The sequence below is a fragment of the Gorilla gorilla genome, chromosome 7, assembly GCF_029281585.2.
Source record: "Gorilla gorilla gorilla isolate KB3781 chromosome 7, NHGRI_mGorGor1-v2.1_pri, whole genome shotgun sequence".
Lineage (NCBI taxonomy): Eukaryota > Metazoa > Chordata > Mammalia > Primates > Hominidae > Gorilla > Gorilla gorilla.
This window is the reverse complement of record NC_073231.2, coordinates 6390534-6399379: the sequence shown is the minus strand read 5'-3', so window position 1 is coordinate 6399379 and position 8846 is coordinate 6390534.

The following is an 8846-nucleotide window of genomic DNA, read 5'->3' as shown; positions in this document are numbered from 1 at the left end:
TCCCACTCCTTCATGGTGCTTAGGATGGGGATACGGTCAGTCCCTAACACCTATGTCCCCCACGACTGCAGCTCTGTTGCTCAGTTGGGTCCTTTCCCATCATTATTGGAACATTTTTCAGGTCTCTTCTAAACTTAAAAACAACAAACAATAAAAATCCTTTCTCAGACCCACTTTCTCCTCCAGCTGCTGCTCTCTCTTTCACAGACAGTGTTCTTGAAAGAGTTGTGTATAGTCACATTTTTTCCATTTCTTCACTTTCCACTAACCCTATTCCAACCTCCCTTCCACTCATATCACATCACTAACCAAAATAGCTCTAAGCCACCAATGACCTCTGTGTCACCAAATCCACAGGACATTATCAGCTCTCAGGTTACCTGACCTCTCCCCGCTAGTTGGTCCACTTGACCCGCACCCCTTCCTGAAGCACGGTTCCCTCAGCCTCCGTCGTGCCACACTCTTCCCGTTTTCTTTCTCTGCCTGTTTTCTTCTTCCACCCTCAGCTGGCTCTGTCTCCTTCAGCCCACCATTAAGTATGGAAGTTGTTCCCACGCACTTCTCAAATCACTCTTCCTGTCTAATCCCCTGCTCCTTCCTAGGCGACCCAAACACATGCTGTGTAGGAATGGCTTTAATTACTCTCACCTCCCTGATGGCTTCCAGAGGGAGGCTGCACTCACGTTGAGCTGTCCTTCACAACTCCTTTTGAATGATAAAATGGAAACTTAAACTCAACAGGTCAAAGACTAAACTCAGGAGCCCACCTGATCTCTTTGTCCAGTATTTTATACCCATGAATAGCTCATCCCAGAAACCTTTGATACCTCCCTGAGGCCCACACAGCTTTAAAATTTTCCCTCCTAAATACCCCTCACAACTATGCACCTTGCTCAGCCTCCACTGCCACCCAACTCGTCCACACTTGACATTGCCTCGTTCAGGTCCTGTGACAGCCTGCAGTCCCCACACTCCCACTTATCCCCCAGGATAAGGCTGAGACCCTGCACCCCCATACCCACATTCATCCCTAGGCTAAGGCTGAGGTCCTGTGCTCCCCACACCCATGCTTATCCCCCAGGCTAAGGCCCAAAAGAATGTCTCAGAGTGCAGATCAGAGCACATCACCCACACACCCCTGAAAGCCACTCGTGTTTTAACAAGCAGCAGACATACCATGTGAAGCCCTGTGTGGCCTGGCCCCCACCCCAGTCTTCACGACGCTCTGCATGTCAGTGGAGCTAAGCTCCTTGCTCTGCCAGCCCCCTGCCACGCACAGGCTCTTTCCCATCCTTCAGATTCCACGGTCCTGCTCCCTGTACAAACTTCAGCAGAAGCCCCGATATTTCTGATGCCTTTTCTGACCCCAGTCAAGGTAAGGCTCCCCTGTGGCAGATTCACTAAGAGCTGGGTTTCTCTCCTGCAGAGCCCTCCTTTATGTCTGCAGTGTGGTTCATGGCAGGGATGTCTGGCCAGCCTGTGTCACCCACTGGACCATGAGCATTGGGGGTTCCTCTGACCAGGGAGGTCCCAGGACTTCACTCAGAGCCCAGCACACAAAATACACTAAAAATACTTGCTTACTAAACAAACCAACCAAATAAACTAGCTAACTTGCCTCCTATAATCGCAACAAGACATTTAGTGGTGATAAAACCGATATTCTTCCCAAACAGTAAGGCAATTAGATTGCTTGGAGGTTGGGCATTACTCAGCATCTCTATAATACAGCACAAAGTTTTCCGTATTTTGTTAATCAAAACATATCCTAGGAGACCTGGCAGCAGGCCATGGCTACGTGCCTGGCAGATAACATACGAGCATCTGCTTGCATGACACCCCTGGTATCCATCCACGGGGGCATAGGGGGTGCCATGACTACACACCGGGGCCTGAGGAACACAAAGCTCAGCTCGGGGTGGTCAGAAGTTTCCTCTCTGACCAGCAAGGTTCTTCTGGACGTGGTACGGATGGAAATGTTCTCAGTTCCCATTGAGTCCACAAAGACCTAATGCACACAAGGAGAGGAAAGTACGAGACTTCGGTCATTTATCATGTGTCTAGGTAACCACAATTTCCTAAATCTTGACAAAATTCAGGGTTATAATGTCATTCTTAATGCAATCCTCCTGGCTGTGTTCTAAAGCTGTGAAAACTGCCGGTCTGCTGAGTTAGCACTGTAAGACAGGAGGCCTTTCTCCTGAAGTACCCGGCCCAGGTGACCAAAAGTTTGTGCCTCGATGACAACTGGTCTAGATTTGCACCTTCACTCTGACTGAAACAGTGCCATGCACGTGGTAGAAGCTCAATAAATACATTTTCGTTCAGTGGGAAGGCATGGCTTTCGTCCTGTAGCGACTGTTGATGGGTTTCTATCTTCAGAGGCAGTGGCATGTGGCCTCCAGCTATTGGGGAGTTTATCTCCAAATGGCATTCTGTAATCACACCAAGGCTGGGCCAGGCTCCGTCTCGCCAAATTGCCCTGAGCCCATTGTCAAGGGCACTGGCGCTGGGCCTAGTTTTCTGTTTGCTAATCTGTTGTTGAAGTTTCGTGCCCCATGGAAAATCTCTTCACCTACCCGCGACCCCTGGCTTCCTCATCTATGAGGTGAGGGTGGGATTAGATGATCCTCTCTAAGTTCCATCATGCTATCGTTTCAATCCTGAATGATTGTGCTGGGGAACGGAGCCTTAACGCACACGAACAGGGCTACCAGCTGCCCGGCTCAGAAGGGGATCCAGGAAACGGGACCCAGAGGGCACCGAGCTGTCCCCAGGGAGGATTCCGTTCTGAAAGTGCTTGAAGGCTTAGCAATCTCAAACAATGCAATCAAGCCGTGTGTTCATAAGAAGAGCGCTTGTAATAAAACAAACATAGATGTCAGGCGTAAGAGCCATTCACTGTCAGGGGCCACCCGGTCTTGTGAGGAGCAGGAGGCGAATCGCGTGCTCCAGGGCTCCAGAGCGAGCCGGGAGGGCAGAGACCAAGGTAAGGTGGATGCCAGCCCCAGAGACATCCCAGACCTGGGCAGAGCAGAGGAAATCATCACCCCCAACCGCTCACTTCACCCTGCAAATGTGGAAATCAGGCCCAGACAGGTTTAAAAACCAAAAACAAAAAGCAGGGGTCACGTTGCAGAGCGTTTAAAGGGTTTGGACTAAAATTCAAATATCTCGACGTCTAGGCTTCGTGATGTTGCCTCCAGGAGAGGAAGGGGATGCAGAAACCCAGGTGCAGGCCCAGGTGGAGGCCCAGGTGGAGGCCCAGGTGGAGGCCCAGGTGGGGCCAGAGCCCAGGTGGAGGCCCAGGTGGAGGCCCAGGTGCAGGCCCAGGTGGGGCCAGAGCCCAGGTGGAGGCCCAGGTGGAGGCCCAGGTGGGGCCAGAGCCCAGGTGGAGGCCCAGGTGGAGGCCCAGGTGCAGGCCCAGGTAGGGCCAGAGTCCAGTTCTGCATGTGACCGAGCCAGACCCCTCCTCAGGTAGCTGATACTCCCAACTTCTGCACTACCAGTCAGGCTCAGTGTGAGGCTGGTGGGGACACATCCAAAACCAGTTTCTCAGGTCAAAAGCGTTTTAAACACATGGAAGTCAGAAATGGTCACAAGAATCCATTGTCCCGTCATTACTATTTCTCTTCACCGTTGTGTCCTGGAGGCCTCGTTCCTGGGTAAACATGGACTGGAATAGGAGGATCCTGGGACTGGAAAGAGACAGTATCTGCCCATAGCTGGGAGCTCAGATAGGGCAAGGCTGCAAACACCACCAGTTTCCCCAGTTTCCCAGTTTCCCCAGTTTCCCCAGGAGGCCAGATTCTGTGCTACCTGACGTCAAGAGCGTGCGAAGAGTTCACCCACGACTGGTCCTGGTGCGAGCGAACCTTCAGTTTGGCCATGTTGGCAGCTGCACCTGCCCCATATGAACCTCGCACAGCAGGGTCCTGGCTGACTCAGCCAGCGGGAGGACGCGGGCGAAGGAAGCTTTCTTCTCAGGGCTCAGCGCAGGTCAGGGCTAACACTCACTGTCTTCCTCCTGCAGTGAAGCTTTTGGACTCCCCTCTGGTTTAGAAGGACAGCCATCAGCACCGAGGAGCCAGTCCTTCTTCGGGGTCTGCACTCAGCCCCCAGCCCCTTCGGCGCTGGTTGGTGCCACGTGGTTGCCACGGCCAAGCATGCGTCCTTGCCAGCCGCACTCACTAGCTCTGTGACATCGCACGAGGCACTAAATAAATGAAAGGGGGTGAAAATGGAGGAGCTAGACAAAGGCGTCTCTGAGATCTGGCTCTTCCCCAAATCCCACGATCCTGCTACAATTAGGAACCATACAACTTGTCACCCAAGCTGGGACCACGTGAGAATGAAATGATTAATAAACACTGCAGGACAACAGGCATGCACCTACAGCCACCCGAATTATTAACATAATCAGCAGCATCAACGCAACTAATGCCCAGGTGCGGAAGTCGTTGATATTGTACATTTTGCAGAACTATGTGCATTTAAGAGATATTCCACACAAAATGAAACATTGAAAGGCAGTTGCTCCCTCTGATAACATTTTTTTCCCCAAAAGACCACCATGTTTCCTTCTAGATTGATTAACAGCTGAGTAAAGATTCAGGTTTTGCCTGTTTTCCCCAAGAGCGCTGTACTTGATTATTTTCTTCTGTAGGCACGCAGTATTTTCACAGAATCGCCTCACTAACCGTGGGCTTCTCATTGCCACTTTCCTTTAAACATTTCATATCAGAGACTTCGCCACTGGCAAAGGACCCTGAGAAAAAATGCACGGATAATACATCAAAGGTTAAACTATCCTAAATTAATAGAGAAGTTTGTTACATAAAATTTTAATTTTGCTCACTTATATATAAAATGCACAGGCTTGTGCTTATGGCCTAAGAGTACTCAGTTCTTCATAAATTAAAAGATGAACTTCTTGAGTTAAATTAAGAAATGATTTCAGAAACTTGAGCAAATCATTTTCAAAAGCATAAATAAATCAGAGTTGATTTCTACACCTGGAGAGGCAGAAACTGTCTCATTCTTTTTTTATTGTTAAAAACTGTTCCTGGGAACTGACAGATAATACACACTCAATAAATATGTATCTGTGTGTGTATGTGTGTGTGTGTGTATATATATATATATATTTGAGACAGGGTCTCGCTCATGTCACCCAGGCTGGAATGCAATGGTGGAATCTCGGCTCACTGCGCACTCTGCCTCCTATGTTCAAGTAATTCTTCAGCCTCAGCCTCCCAAGTAGCTGGGATAATAGTCATGCACCACCACGCCCAGCTAATTTTTTTTTTTTTTTAAACAGAGTCTTGCTCTGTCACCTAGGCTGGAGTGCAGTGGTGCAATCTCGACTCACTGCAACCTCCACCTCCTGGGTTCAAGCGATTCTCCTGCCTCAGCCTCCTGAGTAGCTGGGATTATAGGTGCATGCCACCATGCTCGGCTAATCTTTGTATTTTTAGTAGAGATGGGGTTTCACCATGTTGGTCAGGCTGGTCTCGAACTCCTGACCTCGTGATCCACCCACCTCGGCCTCCCAAAATGCTGGGATTATAGTGCCCGGCCAATTTTCCTATTTTTAGTACAGAGGGGGTTTCGCTATGTTGGCCAGGCTGGTCTGGAACTCCTGACCTCAAGTGATCTGCCTGCCTCAGCCTCTCAAATTGCTGGGATTACAGGCGTGCCCATCCAATATTTCTATATGTGGATGTTTCCAAGAAAATAAAAAACTGAGTTAAGAGATGGGGGTGAAGTCAGGAATGAAACCTGTGTTAATACTGTAAAAAGTAGAGGTAAGCATCAACTATTACCTTTTTGGATGTACAAATGAAACGATGTTAATTTCTTGAAAATCAACAATATAAAAGCATGTATAATCATATGACTCAAATCATCCTGTTTTTTAAATTCACTGTTACACATTATTATCATTTGCACATGATCAAATACTATTTCTTTAGATTAAAGCTCAAACTTTTGGTCTCAGGATCCCTATGCACCCTTAAAAATTATTGATTTTTTTTAAAAATTTGTATTTAGGTAGGTTATATCTACTTATATTGACCACATTAGAGATTTTATGTTTTATAATATTTAGTTATTAATTCATTTTGAAATAATAATAATGATTCCATTATAGGTTAACACAAATAACTTTCTTAAGAAACTATTTTTTAAAGAAAAAATAAGCAGAGTGAAAGTCTTTTATATTTTTTGCAAATCTCTTTAATGTCTGGCTTCAGAAAAGATGGCTGGATAGGTACTTTTGCATTTAATCTGCTGTGATTCCATTTTGGATCGAAATACATGAAGAAAACCTGTGTCAAGCAGCTGTGTAGTTGAAGAAGAGAGAATAATTTTAGTAGTCTTTCTAGATAATTGTGAATAGCCTTTTTCACTACACTAAAAATCTAATTTCTTAAAGATTCGTCGCAATCTGGAAGCTGAGATTGCACTAGTGAACTTTGCACACTGTTACATTAAAATATCTTCATCCCTCTTGCACTTTGAAGGGATCTTTTACCATTTGTGATTTTGTAACATCATGCATCGGTCATTTGGAAAATAGTAGTTTGGAGTCACGCAGATATTCCAAATTTCGTTATACCGCTGTGGATTACACACACATTGTTAATACAGCCACGGTCTCATCCGTATGATCAAAATAGTTTTCGCCTCCTGGATTGTATACTAGGGTGTTAGGGGTGACGAGGCATCTCTGGAACAAACTTTTCAGAAGCAGCCCTCCGGCCTTGGGAAGCCTCGCCGGTGAGCTAGCGACTCTCAGCCACTAGAGGGAGCGCCACACCGTCAGAGCGGTCTTCATCCTTCTGTGGGAAAAACCTAGCGATAGCTGTTGCTTTGAGAAGACATTCAGAGGCATTTTACAGAAGAGAGAAGAACATTTAAAATGTAAATAATATTATACCAATAATCTTTTGCAATGTTGAACAAAAAGTTATATTAATCCTAATTTGGTTGTAGCTAGTCATAGTAATGGTATCCAACCAACAACATACGTATAGGTAATGGCAAGCTAGTTATTTACAGCAATGCTTACAATGAAAATAAGCTTTGAAAACCTGAAAAGGGGTGGATGAAAAGAGAGAGGACTATAAATGTATTTATTACCACTGAACTGTACACTTAAAATGGTAAAGATGATAAATTATGTAAATATATTTTATCTCAATAAAAATATTAAAAGATACAGATAAAGACAGAGATATCTGTCTACAGATTATCTACCTCCACAGAATATATTATATATATATCTGCACATCGTGATGGTTAATTTTTATGTGTCAGCTTGGCTAGGCCACTGTACAGAAATCTTTGATTATCATTATTCTTGACATTGTCATGAAGGCATTTTTAGGTGTGATTAGCACTTTCATCCATGGGCTTTGGGTCAAGCAAATTGCCCTCCACAGTGTGGATGACCTCACACACTCAGCTGAAGGCCTTCAGACAAAAAGCCTGACCTCCCAGGATTCTGCCAGGGGCCGGCTTGAAGACTCAATGGCAACTCTTCCCTGGGTCTCCAGCCCACCCAGCACCTCCATAATTACATGAGCTATTCCTTAAGATAAATCTCCTTTTATGTGGGGTTTTGTGTTTTACATCCTGTTGGTCCTGTTTTTCTGGAGAATCCTGACATGCACACAAACATGCATGCACACACACACGAATACACAACTCACACACACATGCATGCACGCAAACGTGAACACACAACACACACAAATATGCATGCATGCACACACGAATACACAATACACAAACATGCATGCATGCACACGTGAATACACAACACAAACATGCATGCATGCATACGTGAATACACAGCACACAAATATCCATGCATGCACACACAAACACAAAACACACAAACATGCATGCACACACACGAATACACAACACACACGCATGCAGGCACACACAAATACACAGCACACAGACAAACATACACGCATGTACACATGAATATGCCACACAAACATGCATGCATGCACACACAAATACACAACACACAAACTTGAATGCATGCACTCACAAATACACAACATGCATACACATGCATGCATGGACACACAAATACACAATACACACAAACTTGCATGCATGCACACACAAATACACAACACACACACAAACGTGCATGCATGCACACATGAATATACAACACACACAAACATGCATGCAAGCACACATGAATAAACAACACAAACATGCATGCACACATACATGAATACACAACACACACAAATACACCACACACATACACACACAAGAACTGAAGACTATCAGCTTGAAAAAGAAGGAAATAATAAAATCTCACAAAGTGAATATGACAACAATCTTCTTCTTGACAGTCTCTGTCAGTCGCAAAAAATATTTTCAAGTGACAGCCTGACTTGGGAGTCAGAAATGAAACCTGGCTGAAAGAAGGGGAGGAATCCAGTCAGTGAGCTCCCCAGGGACCCCAAAGAGGCGGTCCCTGAGGGCGAGGATGCAGCTGGGTGCAAAGCTCAAAACACCATGCAGCCCCCAGCATCACTAGGAGAACCCCAAACCCTGAGCCGCTTATGGGAGTCCCAGGCTGATGCTTCCCCACCACACCAGATGCCTGCAGAGGTCAATGTAAATATAACCTGGAAAAGCTACCTTATCGAAGAGGAAAATTTATTCATACAACTTAATTTTAATGATTTATTTTGTTTGACCCAATATATCCAAAAGATTATCATTTCAACTACAGCACACATAAAATTACTAATAAAATCTTACTTTCGTCACACTAAACCTATGAACGTGGTGTGTATTTTACA